The 16,946-nt window shown below is 43.7% G+C and overlaps 1 long non-coding RNA gene across 1 annotated transcript in view; it reads left to right on the top strand.

Moving 5' to 3' along the window:
* The window catches only part of LOC139355873 (uncharacterized), a 106,625-nt gene that overhangs the window by 7,448 nt on the left and 82,231 nt on the right, over positions 1 to 16,946 (top strand). Inside the window, exon 2 of the long non-coding RNA XR_011607112.1 lies at positions 2,186 to 2,249. This is a non-coding gene — a long non-coding RNA (uncharacterized lncRNA). The remainder of the gene's footprint in view (positions 1 to 2,185; positions 2,250 to 16,946) is intronic.

Genomic DNA, 16,946 nt, shown 5'->3' on the forward strand with positions numbered 1-16,946 from the left:
CCTCCATCCCTTTACTTTGAGCCTATGTGTGTCTCTGCATGTGAGATGGGTCTCCTGAATACAGCAAACTGATGGGTCTTGACTCTTTATCCAATTTGCCATTCTGTGTCTTTTAATTGGACCATTTAGTCCATTTACATTTAAGGTTAATATTGTTACGTGTGAACTTGATCCTGTCATTTGATATTAGCTGGTTATTTTGCTCGCTAGTTGATGCAGTTTCTTCCTAGCATCGATGGACTTTACATTTTGACATGTTTTTGCAATGGCTGGTACCTGTTGTTCCTTTCAATGTTTAGTGCTTCCTTCAGGATCTCTTCTAGGGCAGGCCTGGTGGTGACAAAATCTCTAAGCATTTGTTTGTCTGTAAAGGATTTTATTTCTCCTTCACTGATGAAACTTAGTTTGGCTGGGTATGAAATTCTGGGTTGAAAATTCTTTTCTTTGAGAATGTTGAACATTGTCCCCCACTCTCTTCTGGCTTGGAGAGTTTCTGCCGAGAGTTCTGCTGTTCTGCTGTTAGTCTGATGGGCTTCCCTTTGTGTGTAACTGACCTTTCTCTCTGGCTGCCCTTAACATTTTTTCCTTCATTTCAACTTTGATGAATCTGACAATTATGTGTCTTGGAGTTGCTCTTCTCGAGGAGTATCTTTGTGGCATTCTCTGTATTTCCTGAATTTGAATGTTGGTGTAGTGGCAGAATATCTTGACTCCAAGAACTCAGGTGTCTTGGCTCCAAGAACTGTACTCGCTCCGTATTAGCAGTGCCTCCCCTTTCTGTATCTTGGATTTTTCAGAAGAGGCACAACTATAGCAGGACATGATAAAGAAATAAAGATCAAATATGGAGCCCAAGCTGAAACCTTGTTCTATACTAATGCACTTAGCAGAAGCCCACAACTCACTGGCCTTTCCTGAAATCAGGGGAAAATGTCTGGCTGAGTTGCTGCTCAGTGGGTGGCACTGTCCAGAATTGTCAGGGATAATGGTAATTTATGTTTCCTTCCATACCTGCTCTCTTCCCAGCTTTAGTCATCTGCTAACACAGCTTCTCTCCAGGGGAGGATGAGGGAGGGGCTGAAACGAGGGGAAGGAAACAGCTCTTGTTCACCGCAGCTCAGCTAAATTGCATTTGCCCTCTTTTGCATAGAGCAATAAAGTGTTATGGAAAATGCAGCATGGATTTTTAATTTTCTCCTTGTCACTGGCTGCTGTAATCACATAATTAACCAAGTGGTAGAGATAGTCATTTATAGCAAATGAGCAAAACAATCACAGAGGTTAGTCACCCAGGGACCAAAAGGTTACGTTTGCCTCTGAAAAAGGTGTGCGTGGACAGACAGAGTCCCCAAGCCTTGGCTGTGTGGGACCCGACACCTAAAGAATGCAGCATTAAAGTAAAGAAAGGGCAATGCGTTTGTCCTTCAAGACAATGAATTGCTAACCGCACAGTGGTTTGGAAGGCCATGAAATGGACGGGGTGGGGATGGGAACCCCCCAGGGCCAGAGGTCAGCAGCTTTGCAGACACTCCAGCCCTCCCCTCCATCCCAAGGGATGCTTTCTTAGTAAATGCCTTTGTTCGTGCTCCTCCTTCTGCCCGAAATGTCCTTCCAGCCTGCTAGACTCCAGTTCTTCCTTCAAAGACAGCCCAAATGTCTCCTTTCTGGAGCCTTCCCTGCCCAACCACTTCACCATGGCCCATAGCCCCCATTTCTACCACTAGAGTAATAAACAACTACAAATCCACACACATACACATACTGCCTCCAGCACCAACACCACCAAATGACTGGGCAGAAACTAATAAAACCTGTTAAGGCCCAGGAAGAGGTTTGCCTGCCTGACTCCCCAGATAAAAAGGCCTCCCTTGACCCTATGAGTATGGCAATTAAAGACAGTGCAAATACCCACCACCTAGGATCCAGGAATGAGAAGAATGAGAACAAAATCAGTGATCTTGAGAGGTGTTTTGACCTATACTAGTAAAGCTCCTCTGCCCACCATCACTTCAAATTAGTTTTGCTGTAGAAGCCTGAAATTCCAGCTTGCGTATTAAACATCGCCTTCTCCATGGGATACTCCCTTTTAAAATGCAACATTCATGGGAAAGGTACTGTGTGACTTATTGTGCCCCAAACATTAATGCAAATTAGCATAATATCTTATATCTTTCTTCCCTAAAAGGTGAAGCCCAGACAGCAGAGAAATTTTTCACCTGAGCAGAGAAGAATCAACAGAGAGGAAAGTGGTAAGAAAAAGGCACTAAACAACATGCCAAATAATAAGTATTTATTGAGTAGATACTTCAGACCAGAACTTATTCATTCTTCTACTATGGCTTTGTAAAATAGGTTTTTGTGTTTTTTGTTTTTTGGGGTGTATTTTGGAGAAAAGAGTCTCACTCTGTCACCCAGATTGTGCAGTGGCACGATCTCAGCTCACTGCAACGTCCACCTGTCGAATTCAAGTGAGTCTCTTGCCTCAGCCTCCCAAGTAGCTGGGATTACAGGCACCTGCCACCATGCCCAGCTAATTTTAGTAATTTTTGTAGAGACAGGGTTTCACCATGTTGGCCAGACTGGTCTTGAACTCCTGACCTCAAGTAATCCTCCCACCTCAAACCTCTCAAAGTGTTGGGATTACAGACATGAACCACCATTCCTGGCCTACAAAATAGGTATTAGTAGTAGTGGTATTTTCATTTCATGGATGACAAAGAAAGCTTAAACAATTTGCTCAAAGTTTAAGTGGAGTTACTAGAATTCAACCTTGAGCCTGTTTGCAGCAAAATCCATGCCCTTTCCCTATGAGTGTGCAAAATATGGAACTGTTTTCTTCTTCCACCCTCCCCTCAATGCTTTTACCTTGTTCTCTCCATCAAATCTGGTCAAAGGAAAGAGTCAAATGATGTGTCATTTATACCTTAGAGATGAGACCATGAACAGCTGAGGGAGAAAAGACAAACCATTCCCTTAAAAATCTCATAAATTATGCTAAGATATTCTTTTTTTAAGGTACTTTTAGTTTTTGTTTGTTTGTTGTAGATTTAGGGGATACAAATGCAGGGAGGGTTTGTTTGTTTATTTGTTTGTTTTTGAGACAAGGTCTCACTGTCACCCAGGCTGGAGTGCAATGGTGCAATCATGGCTCACTGCAGCTTCAAACTCCTAGGCTCAAACAATCCTCTTGCTTAAGCCTCCCAAGCAGCTGGGACCACAGTATAAGTTCCATGAGGCAGAAACTGTGTGCTCTTACCCACTGTATCCCCAGAAGCTGGAAAGACAGTATGTGCTTAATAAATATTTGTGGAACAAATAAAATTTACAAATAGGGGCCGGGCGCGGTGGCTCAAGCCTGTAATCCCAGCACTTTAGGAGGCCGAGGTGGGTGGATCACAAGGTCAGGAGATCAAGACCATCCTGGCTAACACGGTGAAACCCCATCTCTGCTAAAAATACAAAAAATTAGCCGGGCATCGTGTTGGGTGCCTGTAGTCCCAGCTACTCGGGAGGCTGAGGCAGGAGAATGGCATGAGCCCGGGAGGTGGAGCTTGCAGTGAGCCGAGATCGCACCACTGCACTCCAGCCTGGGCGACAGAGCGAGACTCTGTCTCAAAAAAAAAAAAAAAAAAATTACGAATAGGAAATGGAAGCACAAATGAGTTAAATAACACATTCAATGCTACTTCACCATAAGAGGCAGAACTAGGAATTGAATGGAACAAACCTGACTAACTCTCTAACCACACACGCTCTTTCTGCTATCCCATAGTGGAAATAGGTTCAACCCCAATCTCCTCGTTGCCCAATCCAACATTTTGTGTTTTTCTGGTTTTTTGTGGCTTGCCCAGGCTGGGGTGCAGTGGCTATTTACATGTGTGATCCCACTACTGATCAGCGTGGGAGTTTTCACCTGCTCCGTTTTTAGCTTGAGCCAGTTCACCCTTCCTTAGGCAACCTGGTGGCCCCCCACTCCCAGGAGATCACCATATTAATGTCAAACTTAGTATGGGCACCCATTAGGCATAGTGCACTACAGCCCCGAACTCCTGAGCTCAAGCCATCCTCCTGCCTCAGCCTCCCAAGTAGCTGGAACTATAGGCATGGGCCACCACGCCCGTCCCAATCCAACATTATTTAAAAGGAGCTTAACTCCCTCACCCAGGGCTTTGTGGATGGATGTATCACTGCCTGCTGACAGAGGGATCATGTTAGCTCAGAATGCCCTGCACTGAAAACCTTCTCTCTCTTGCAAGCACACTTCAGCTACATGTATTGTGAATGCCAACCAAGAAAATCAAATAATGGATGATTCTGAAGGCCCATACATGGGAAGGTTTGGGAACAGCTGGTTCTCAAAGTGTGAACCAGAGCACTGGTTCTCAAAGTGTGGTCCCAGACCGCCGGCGTCAGCATCGCCTGGGAGCTTGTTAGAAATGCACATTCTTGAAACCCACCCTGATTCTACTGAATCAGAAACCCTGGGGTGAAGCCGGGTGCAGTGGCTCATGCCTGTAATCCCAGCACTTTGGGAAGCCATGGCGGGTGGATCCTGAGGTCAGGAGATCTTGACCTCAGACCTCAGACCTGATCAAGACCAGCCTGGCCAACATGGTGAAACCCCATCTCTACAAAAATACAAAAATTAGCCAGGCATGATGGCAGGTGCCTGTAATCCTGGCTATTCAGGAGGCTGAGGCAGGAGAGTCACTTGAACCCAGGAGGTAGAGGTTGCAGTGAGCTGAGATCGCATCTTTGCACTCCAGCCTGGGTGTGACTGAGTGAGACTCCATCTAAAAAAAAAGAAAAAAAAAGAAACTCTGGGGTGGGTCCTGACCATCTGTGTTTTAATCAGTCTTCCAGGTTGATATGGTTTGGGTCTGTGTCCCTACCCAAATCTCATGTTGAATTGTAATCCCCAGTGTTGTGAAAGGGGCCTGGTGGGAGGTGATTGACTCACAGGGGCAGTTTTCCCCCTTGCTGTTCTCATGATAGTGAGTAAGTTGTCACAAGATCTGGTTGTTTAAAAGTGTGTAGCACTTACCCCTTCATTCTCTCTCCTGCTGCCATGTGAAGATGTGCTTGCATCCCCTTCGCCTTTGTGCCATAATTGTAAGTTTCCTGAGGCCTCCCCAACCAGGCCTCCTATACAGCCTGCAGAACTGTGAGTCAATTATACCTCATCTCTTTATAAATTACCCAGTTTCAGGTAGTTCTTTATAGCAGTGAGAGAATGTACTAATACACAGGTGATTGGATGTCCACCAAAATTTAAGACCACCGAGTAGTCTAGTAGACAAAAGAAAGGAGAATAATGGCAAATGCAGTTATTCCTGAATACCTATTTCCTCCCATTGAGACTCCACGAATAGTTAGGGCCAGGAGAGAGTCATGCAGACTCTCATGTCATGCAGACTCTCATGTCTCATGTCAGCCTGACAAAGTCTAAGTTTCCCTCATCTGTCATTCCCTTTCTTCCAGCATGCTGAGCCACAGTCCAGAGGCCTCAGCAAAATGGAATGCAGTAAATTCAAATGATACCTTTGACCACCCTGGGTTTTAATTTCCTGGGTATGTCCTTTGGGGCAGCTTCACCTAGCCTAGAACAAGCTCAGAATCTCCCCCCAAAAAAGAAAAGAAGCTATTGCTTTCTCCCTACCCCACCCTCTTGGCTTCAGATTATTTTTTCCATCCTAGCCTGCTGGCTTTAATTAGGAGGAGTGAAGGCAGTGTGCAGACTGTAGACAGCAGGCGGTCGTAGCACAAAATTGTGTTAGAGAAACAGCTTTGGATAATCGGAGGTCACCATGTCCCTGTGTCTGCAGTCCCCTCCCTCTCTCTGGCTTCTTTTCCCCATCTTGTTTATCTTACATTTACCCCTCATTACTTATAAGGGAGTCACCAGCTCAGAGTCCTGTTGCTATGGACTTAGGAGGGGGTCCATCTTTACAAAAGGTTGAGGGCTGGGGGAGGGAAGTCAGAATGAATGGAATCATATTATATGTGCAGCTATGTATTATATATATCAGCTATAATTAGGCATCTTATAAATGTCCATTAAATACATTATAATAATACAATTAGTAATGTTTAATTGCATTCTGATTCTGGATCATAGAGGGTAATTTTTTTGAACCCAAGAGGAATCTGCTGTACTAAAATGTGCATTAAATGCATATGACTAAGTGAAGAAAGTGAATCTGAAAAGTCTGTGTACTGTATGATTCCAGCTATATCACTTTCTGAAAAAGGAAAAGCTATGGAGACAGTAAAAAGCTCAGTGGTTTCACAGGGTTAGGGGAGAGGGAGAATGAATAGGCAGAGCACAGAGGATTTTTAGGACAGTGAAACTACCCCGTATGATACTACAGTGATGGATGGATATCACTGTACATGTGTTAAAGCCCATAGAATGAATGACACCAAGAGCAAGCCCTTATGTGAACTATGGACTCTGGGCAATAATAATAGTTAGGTTCATCCCTGTCACAGGCACCATTCTGGTGAAGGATGGTGATAGTAAGGGAGGTTGTGGGTGTGCGACGACTATGGGAACTCTCAGTACTTTCCACTCACTTTTGCTATGAACCTACAACTGCCCTAAAAAATGAAGTCTTGGCCAGGCACAGTGGCTCATGCCTGTAATCCAAATATTTTGGGAGGCTGAGGTGGGAGGATCACTTGAGGCCAGGAGTTGGAGACCAGCCTGGGCAACGTGGCAAGACCCTATCCCTACAAAAAATTTTTTAAATCACAGGCATAGTAGTGCACACCTGTAGTCCTGGCTTCCCAAGACAACAAAGCAGGAGGATTCCCAAGAGACCAAAGCAGGAGTTTGAAGTTATAGTGACCCCCATGATCATACCACTGCATTCCAGCCTGAGCGACAAAGCAAGACCCTGTCTCTTAAAGAAAAAAAAGGGGGGATGCTTTTTTTTTTTTGAGAGCATTAAACTTGGACTGAAAAGATATAATATGAACTGTAATCCCTATCACAGTCTTGGTCACCTGCTAGCACACTTGGACAAGTTACTTGGCTTCTCTGGCCCTTGGGGATACTATCTATAAAATGAGGATGATAATATCTCCCACACGGAAATGTGGCATTGGTTAAAATGAAGTAATACATAGAGACACATAGTCCATGTTTCTTTAATTAATAATAGAAAAATAGCATATAGAATTTGGGGCAGTGACTGGGGACAAGGATTCTTGACTGCTGTTCTGAGGCAGACAGGGCTAACCCAGACCACACCACCCATGCTACCTACTTGAGATATAAGCTCGCTCTTTCACCCTTGAAAATTGTCTGCCCCATGGCCTGCTAGAAACCTGAGAGTCAAATGGTAAATGACTCCTAGGAAGAGAACATTTGTTTTTAGGGCCAAACTATATTGTACTATAAATATGTCCAAGGGAAAAAATAAATAATAACAGTTTAGCATAGACTGAGTTACACAATCTACTTAGAAACAGAGTCCTAAGAGAACAAAACACAGCAGTGTCAGTTTTTCTAAAAGGATTGATAGAAACTGAAAATACCTAGAAGAATAAGGCACTGCCTGGGAAGGCAGGTTTCATTTGGAAGGCCAGAATGAGTTGTCATATGAGAATTTCTCTTTTCTTTTCTTTTCTTTTCTTTTTTTTTTTCTGAGACAGGGTCTCACTCTCTTGCCCAAGCTTGAGTGCAGTGGCACAATCGTGGCTCACTGCAGCCTCAAACTCCTGAGTTCAAGTGATCCTCCCACCTCAGCCTGCTGAGTAGCTGGGACTAGAGGTGTGTGTTACCACACCCAGCTAATTTTTTTTTTAATATTTTGTAGAGATGAGGTATCACTATGTTGCTTAGACTGGTCTTGAACCTCCAGGCTCAAGAGATCTGCCTGCCTCAGCCTCCCAAGGTGTTAGGGTTACAGGTGTGAGCCATCGCGCTCGGCCAGATGAAAATTTTTTAAGACAGGGGCAGTTAACTAAGAGAGAGAATTTATCAAAAAGCAAGCAACAAATATACGCTGAGCACCTATGGTATGCCAACTGCTCTTCAAGGTATTCAGAGTACATTACTGACCAAAGGAGGAGTTCATAGAACTTCCATTCTGGTGGAGGGAGACAGATAATGAAATATTAACATACTAATTAGGTAAGTTATGCATTAAAAGGTAACACATTCCATGGCGCAGTGACTCACGCCTGTAATTCCAACACTTTGGGAGGCCGAGGTGGGCAGATCACTTGAAGTCAGGAGTTCAAGACCAGCCTGGCCAACATGGGGAAACCCTATTTGTACTAAAAATACAAAAGAAAAAAAAATACCCAGGTGTGGTGATGTGCGCCTGTAGTCCCACCTACTGGGGAGGCTGAGGCAGGAGATTTGCTTGAACCCAGGAAGCAGAAGTTGCAGTGAGCCCAGATCGCAGCACTGCACTCCAGCCTGGGCAACAGAGCGAGAGGCTGGAAAAAAAAAAAAAAAAAAAAGGATGGAAGGAAGGAGGAAGCAAGGAAGGAAGGAAGGGGAAAGGCAAAGGGAGGAAAAGAAAGGAAAGAAAAGGAAGAAAGAGAAAAGGTGAGGCACGGCAGGGGTGGGGATAGGAGGGGAGAATGCGTCTTAAATAGGATGGTCAGGGAAATGTTAACCAAGAAGATAGCATCTGAGCGGAGTGGAAGGAGTGAGGGAGGGAGCCAAGCAGATGTCTTGGAGAAATTTCTAGGCGAAGGGTACAGCTACAGCAAAGGATCCAGGGTAGGAGCATAGAAACACATCCTGAGCTGCTCCAGGAAGAACAGGGAGCTGAGTACGCAAGGAAAATTGAATGGAAGGAAGGAGGAACTAGGGTTTAAGGGTTCGATCGTGTAGAGCCTTGCGGGCCACTCTAAGGACCTGGTTTCACCCTTGAAATAGGGAACTGTTGCCAGGTTGGGAGCCAGAGGAGTGGCACAACCCGGATTATGATTTACACAGATCACTCTGGCTGTGGTGCTAAGAACAGATGCTAGTCTATGGGGACAGGGGTGGAAGAAGCAGGAGAACTTCTCAGAAGCCTTTGTAGTGATCCAGGCAAGAGCTGACAGTAGATGAATCATGGTGACCATGGTGGAGGTGTGGTCTTCAGACACCGTGTGTCTGGAGGCTGAGGGTAGAACCCCAAGGTCCTCTGGAAGTGTATATCCCAGGACCTCCTGAAGCAGTGAATGTCCAGGTGTTGGTCTTGACCAACTTAAAGGATGAAATCGCTATCACATTAGCTAGGGAAGTAGGGAAGGCTGCCACTGAAGGAGGTTTGGAGAAGATCAGGGGTTTGCAGGAAAGTGGCATAGGAGGAGGAGGGGGAGTAGATGGCATGCTGAAAGCACAGACCACACATCTCACGTGCGACCTGGGACCCTGCCCTGAGGATGAGCCTGCCCTGAGGAATGTGTCATTTATCAATGTCATTGGCCTGAAATTGTTCAGGCCATGTTTAGCAAGAGTCATTCTGAAGCATTTCCTAGGCCCTCAGTTTCCCCATGCAATGGAACAAATCCAAAAGAAATTGAGATTAAAGGAAGTATATATGTATTTTGTTACTTCTTTTTTTTTTTTTTTTTTTTGAGACAGGGTCTCACTCTGTCACCCAGGTTGGAGTGAAGAGGTGTGATCACAGCGCACTGCGGCCTCAAAAACTCCTGGGATCACAGCTCAAGGGATCCTCCCACCTCAGCCTCCCAAGTAGCTGGGACTATAGGCACGAACCACTACACCCAGCTAATTTGTAAATTTTTTGTGGAGATGGGGGTCTCACTTTGTTGCCCAAGCTGATCTTGAACTCCTGGACTCGAGCAATCCTCCTGCCTGAGCCTTCCAAAGTGTCGGGATTATAGACATGAGCCACCATGTCCGGTTGGTTACTCTTTATGAGGGTCATCCATCCCATGTCCACTCAACCACATTTGCTACCCCTCCAGAGAACAGCCATAGTTACCAGAAAACACAGTCAGTTAGATGATGGATTACCCTATCAATCCCCCTAGAGAAGCTAATTCACTCCTGCAGATTCCTCCTTACATCCACCACCCACTTGTCCTCACCCACTCAAAACATGTTCTAGGGAGAAGATCTAATAAGCCAACTTCCAGAAAAGTGTAAATGAGTGGGGAAAAAAATGAAAATACTTCCTCCCCCTGGGATATTTGAATTTTAAAGTATCCAAAACCCTAAACCAAGAGGCAAAATAATGGAATATCATTCATCAGCTTAAGGGAGTTTAAGGACCAATGGTCTTGGATTCACATTACTCAGCAGCTACTTCCTGAGAAAATAGTGGGACTCCAGGAACAATTCAAAATGGCTTCCTTGACTGTCCCACCTTTATCTGTCCTGTAAGGTCCTCTGCAGGTGCATACACTTCCTGCTTGTCTGCACCTCATTCCTTTGTGTGGAACACCCTTTGCTCCCTCCCTGCTAGTCCCTGTGTCAGGGACTCTTTCTGTGACTCTGCTCAAATAAATAGATAGCTAAACAAATGGTGTCCTTATCCTTGCTCCTACACTGTGAGTCAACTCCAAATGTGCCAAACTATACAGATGGCCAAGATCTAGTCGGTGCCAGTGGTTCATGCCTATAATCCTAGCATTTTGGAAGGCCGAGGCAGGAGGATTACTTGAGCCCAGGAGTTTGAGATCAGCCCAGGCAACATGTCAAGACCCTGTCTCTGCAAGAAAATTAAAAATTTGCCAAGCACGGAGGTGTGCATCTGTGGTCCCAACTACTCAGGAGGCTGAGATGGGAGGATCACCTGAGCCTTGAGGATACAGTGAGCTGTGATCATGCCACTGCACTCCAACCTGGACAACAGAGTGAGACCTTATCTCAAAAAAAAAAAAATAAAAACAAAAAAAACCAACAACAACAACAACAAAAAGTCATCATCTTGCTGTGCTCAAGTATGGGGCTTGACCTAACTTCCCTGTGACCCTATGACCCAATTTCCCTATGGCCAGGGAAATAAAGGTAAGAGGCAGTAAAGGTAGATGTCTAATGAGACCATTTTCCAGGTCATTTTAACAAAAACTCAAACAGATGTGATGTGCCTGTGCCTGTGCCTGTGTGATTGTGTGCACCCACGTGTGTTTGTGTGTGTGTTGCCTGCACATCAGCCTCCAAAGCCCTTAAACCCAGTGGTCGCCAACGAGTCCGCCAAGCAACAGTAGTGCCGATGAAGCTTGAAGGGAACCCCTCACACAGGGCCAGCGAGAGGGCCCCAGGGATCTCTCAGACACCAGTCACTCACTCAGCGTGAAGCTGACAGCCACCTCCAGCAACAATTACAGCTCCTCCACAATTTTCGGAGGCTGTAATGTTAAATCAATCAATCAGATGCGCCACTCGCTGAAGCTCGGGCTGCCAACTCACTTAAGGGGTGCGCGGGAAGCAATCACTGCATAAGCTGCTTCTCCCAGCTGTCTTATTTCACTCCCGTCCACTTTGTGAAGCCATTACAAATCCGTCCTTAGGAAAGTTTTTTCTCCCTTGTGGCTTTGCACCACACTTAGCAAATCAGCAACTCCCAGACAAGCCGCAAACATTCTGAAATGCACCTGCACAGAAATACACATGCACACACAGACAAGCAAGCATCCTCCAGCAGACACACAGAAAGACGTGCACATCCTAGGGCAGGACCACCGGTTTCCACGCAGTCTTTCTGACCAGTCACAGGGCTCAGGATCCCAGTGGGAGACTTGAGGAGTCACAGTATCAGAAGAGAAGATCCACCACCAATGTCCCCTCTTACAAGCATACTGGCCAGGGTGGAAGAAAAGAACAATGGGTTTTTTTGTTTTGTTTTGATTTTAATAAAAAAGAAACAACAGGCAAACCACAATAGTCCAACATCCCACTAGTTCTGCACTGCTATCTACAAGGTGGCTTGCTTCATGTTAGTCCCATCTCTTTTTAGAGGTAACTGATCTTTTTTTTGGTAAGAGACAGGGTCTCATGCTGTCACCCAGGCTGGAGTACACTGGTGCAATCATAGCTCACTGCAACCTCGAACTCCTGAGCTCAAGCAATCCTCCCACCCCAGCTTCCCTAGTAGCTTGGCCTATAGGCATGTGCCACCAAGCTTGGGTAATTTTAAAATTTTTAGTACAGACAGGGTCTTGCTATGTTGCCCAGGCTGACCTTGAACTCCTAGCCTCAAGCAATTCTCCCTCCTCATCCTCCCAAAGTGCTGAGATTACAGGCATGAACCACTTTGCCCAGCCAGAGGTAATTAATCTTGAATCTTATGTTGTCTCCTCCCAAGTCCATGTTAATTTCCTATTCTCACTCACCTGCCTGTCAATCCTACCCACCCAATGCATACACTTAAAACAGTTCAGCATTCTTCTGGAAGAGTCCAGAAATCACCAGAACTTATAAGGTCCTCTGATTAACTCCATTGAGGCACTGGGGATATATTTTAAAGTTAGTGATAAACAGAGAAATTCAGACTTTAGTGACTGACAAGGGGGAAAAATAAATGCATACCCAGGCAGAAGTCAGACACATAGACACTTATCTGTGAAACTCCACACAGACTATATTCACACATCTATGCCTCAAAATAAAAAACCCCAGTGCCTCACTCTTTGCAATAAGCTCCACCTTGTGCCTGAAAATAGGTAAATGGCATGTTCAGGATTCCAGCTCCCATATTTAATTTGTTACCACGCAAGACATCAGAGGCATCACTTTGAACGGTAGACATCAATATGATTTAAATGGCTGCCACTTAACGTGGTGAGGAGGAATCAATTGTACCCCCAAAACAGAAGACAAGGAGGAGCATCATCTTGTCGGTTTCCTGGAAAATAATGAGCCCTATTAATAGTTGTTAACATGAATCAACGAATCACTCCTCCGTCGGCAGCTGGCAGGCTGGGCCCCGAATCAGTCAGTCAAGAGGAAGAAAGCTGATGATTCCAGGAAAAGTCTGAGCAAGGGAAGGGGGCAGGGCATTGACCCCTCTGAGGAGGGAGAGGGAGCCAGATCATAGCAAAGAGAAATAAATGTTAACCAGAACTCCACACCCCTCTGTATGGCTGAGGGAGGGGCTGTCAGAGGCAGGGCTCCTCCCTACTAAAAACCTAGAATTTAGGGCTGCGATATCAATGCTCATGAAAGGGTCCCACGAGGCTGGGGAGGAGTTAAGAGTAAGGGTTGATTTTTAAATAGAGCTTAAGTGACGTCAGTGGCCAGGTGCAGTGGCTCAAGCCTATAATGCCAGCATTTTGGAAAGCCAAATTGGGAGGATGGCTTAAGCCCAGGAGTTCAAGACCAGCCTGGGCAACATGGCAAGACTCTGTCTCTACAAAAAATTTAAAATTAGCCAGGTGTGGCAGCATGCTTCTGTAGTCCCAGCTACTTACTTGAGAGGCTGAGGCAGGAAAACCACTTGAGCCCAGGAGGTTGAAGCCACAGTGAACTATGATCACACCACTGTATTCCAGCTTGAACAACAAAGCCAACCCTGTCTCAAAAAACAAACAAAATTAAGTGATGACAGTGTGCAACCCCCAACACCAGGTTTGGAAAAGTTGGTCAGGGCCTTGCTAGCAAAAGAAGCACTGGCCAAATGGGGGCTGAAATTAACTGTGAGTTCCCCATTCCTGTCTTTGTTATAAGCTAAAAACCCTACAGCTGTAGTCAGTCCCTGAGATTGAACAACCTCAGCCATTGGCAAATGACAACATAGAAATCAGAACAGCCAAGTACAACTGGACCTTTTGGAGATTCTCTACAGTTTTTTTCAGATGAAATGCCTTCTATAGGACTAGATCGGAGCCATAATACACTGATTTTTTTTTTTTTTTTTTTTTTTTTTTTTTTTTTTTTTTGAGACAGAATCTCACTCTGTCACCCAGGCCAGAGTGCAATGGCACAATCTCGGCTCACTACAACCTCCGCCTCCCAGGTTCAAGTGATTCTCCTGCCTCTCAGCCTCCCGAGTAGCTGGGACTACAGGCACACACCACCACACCCGGCTAATTTTTGTATTTTTAGTAGAGATGGGATTTCACCATATTGGCCAGGCTGGTCTTGACCTCCTGACCTCAGGTGATCCACCCACCTCAGCCTCCCAAAGTGCTGGGATTACAGGTGTGAACCACCATGCCCTGCCACTGATTCATTTTTTTGAAAGAATTTAAGTACCTGTATTTCTAGGACTGTATCCATATTTTCTTCTCCATTTCTAGTGGTTTAAAATAGACTCACACAAAACATTTTGCAACGTTAATATCAAAGAATAAATAGCCTTAATAATTAAAGAGCTCTTAAATTTTTGCAAATTAAAATGTATAAAACAAAATATCTCATTAACAATAACAAATATTTATGAAACACCTCATTGCATCCCAGGCTAAGAGTTTTACCTAAATTATCTATTTTCATTTTTTTCAGTAACTTTAGGAAGTATATAATATTATGCCTATATCATAGGTAGAAAAACTGAGGTTCGGATCATTTAAATAACTTGTTCAAAAATTGCACAACTAGCAAATGGAACAGTCACTCAAAAAAGTCTACACTTTTACACTATGCTATATCAATTTCTCATAATAAGCCCACAAAGGAAGACACACAAATAACCAATAAACATTTTTTAAAGTCAATTGTTAAATAACAAAAAAGTCAAAAAAAATAGTTTATTATTTATTTGCTTATCAGGTAGACAAACATCACAAAGATTAACAGAACCTAACATTGATGAGCTTGTGAAAACATTGACTCACTTGCACAGTATTGCTGAGAATGTAAGTTATAAAACCTGCCTGGAAGTCAGTTTTTTCAAAATATATAAAAGTGTAATTTATGCATACTGTGAATATCCCCATTTTGCAATTACCTTAATGTGATATTCAAACAAGAAAGGTAAGATAAAAAGACATTAATCACAGTTTTGTTTATAAGAGCTAAGTATTGGAAACAACATTAGTGTCCATTTATAAGAATTGCTTAAATCAATTATGAATCATCCGTACAATAGAATATTACTCAGTCACCTAAAATAATGGTGTTGATCTATATTTACTGACACAATGATATCTATGAAAAATTGTCTCATCAAAAAAGCAATTACAGAAACATATATAAAAGTATAAATATTTATCGTATATACACATGAAGCAAATTTTCTGGAAGGATGTTTGTGAAAATATTGTTAACCTTGATTTTTAGATTCTGGATTTCTGGGGGCTTTTACTTTCTTTTTGTATTTGTATGTATTATCTGACTCTGAATAAGATCTATTGCTTTTACAACAATAGGTCATTTTCAGAAGAAAAAATCCACATTTTCCATTTTCTAATTTAACTTTGTGTAGGATAGCGCTGGACCTGGGAATACTTTAAATAGAAGAAATATAACATCATACAGAGAGCATGGACTTTAGACTATGACAGATCTGGAGTGCAAGCTTGGCGTTTATTAACTTTGTGACTATATTGGCTATTGCTGCCGTAACAAATTATCACAAACTCCGCAGTTTAAACAACACAAATGTATAAGCTTACAGTTCTTCGGGTCATACCTACAGACTCACTGAGCTAAAATTAAGGTATCGGCAAAGCTGTTTTCTTTTCTGAGAGTTCAAGGGGAGGATCCATTTTCTTCCTCATTCAGATCGTTGGCAGAGCTCAGTTCTTTGTGGTTGTAGGTCCCAGTTTTCTTGTTGACTGTAGCTAAGGACTGTTCACAGCTTCTGGAGGCTGCCACATTCTTTGACTCATAGCTCCCTCCCTGCATCTTCAAAGCCAGCCACATGGATGGTTTAGTCCTCACTCATATCCGAGCCATGTTCTACTTTTAAGAACTCATGAGATGAAATTGAATCCACTCAAATAATCCAGGATATTCTTCCATCAAGCATATCCACGAGTTCCTTCATGTCACGTAAAGTAAAAATCACAGCTTCTGGGGATTCCAATGTGGACATCTTCGGGGAATCATGATCATTCCCACCACAATGACTTTGGCAAATTATCTGATGACTCTAAAAGGGTAGAGTAACTACTCTAAATGGGATGTGGCAGGATGCTTTCACTTTTTTGTTTTGTTTTATCATTGCATTTTATTCTTCCCATTCAAAGAAGGTGGCAAGGTCTCCCTGACCTTATTTATGATACCTGAAGACAGCTTTTCTTCTTGGCTTTGTTTTCATAAAAAACTAACCTGGCAGGATCCCTAGGAGACTGCAGTGTAAAAAAGGTGATGGCTGGATGATATCACAGAGAGAAGTGACCTTAAGTACTTTTGTTCTCAGTCTTGACAAGGATGCCGTTAAAAAAAAAAAAAGAAAAAAAAAAAAAAACATATGGGGCCAGGGACAGTGGCTCAGGACTGTAATCCGAGCCCTTTGGGAGGCCAAAGCAGAAGGATCACTTGAGGCCAGGAGTTCAAGATTAGCCTGGCCAACATGTCAAAACCCCATCTCTACTAAAAATACAAAAGTTAGCTAGGCATGGTGGTATGTGCCTGTAATCCCAGCTACTCAGGAGGCTGAGGGAGGAGAATCGCTTGAACTCAAAAGGCAGAGGTTGCAGTAAGCCCAGATGGTGCCACTGCACTGGATCCTGGACAACAGAGCAAGACTCTGCCTCAAAAAAAAAAAAAATGTGGACTTATAGAATGAGCAAATGAGCTGTGACCAGGATGGGCAGAAAACCAAATGGCTTTCTCCAAAGCCTCTGTTTGAGTAAGACCCTTCTGACATTTGTACTGTCATAGGGAAGGGGTTGAAAAGAGAATCCTAATGATGAAAGATTGACTTAGCGGGACAAGGGTACATGGAGTCAGATTGAATTGATTTAAAAAATACATATATGACATCTTTAGCACCCCTGTCTATGACATATCCACTACATGGGAATAATAATAACTAAGATGTGTGGATTAAGGAAGGAAGGATGGATATGTGCAAAGTATC

This window comes from Macaca nemestrina, chromosome 8, assembly GCF_043159975.1.
Source record: "Macaca nemestrina isolate mMacNem1 chromosome 8, mMacNem.hap1, whole genome shotgun sequence".
In the NCBI taxonomy this organism is placed as follows: domain Eukaryota; kingdom Metazoa; phylum Chordata; class Mammalia; order Primates; family Cercopithecidae; genus Macaca; species Macaca nemestrina.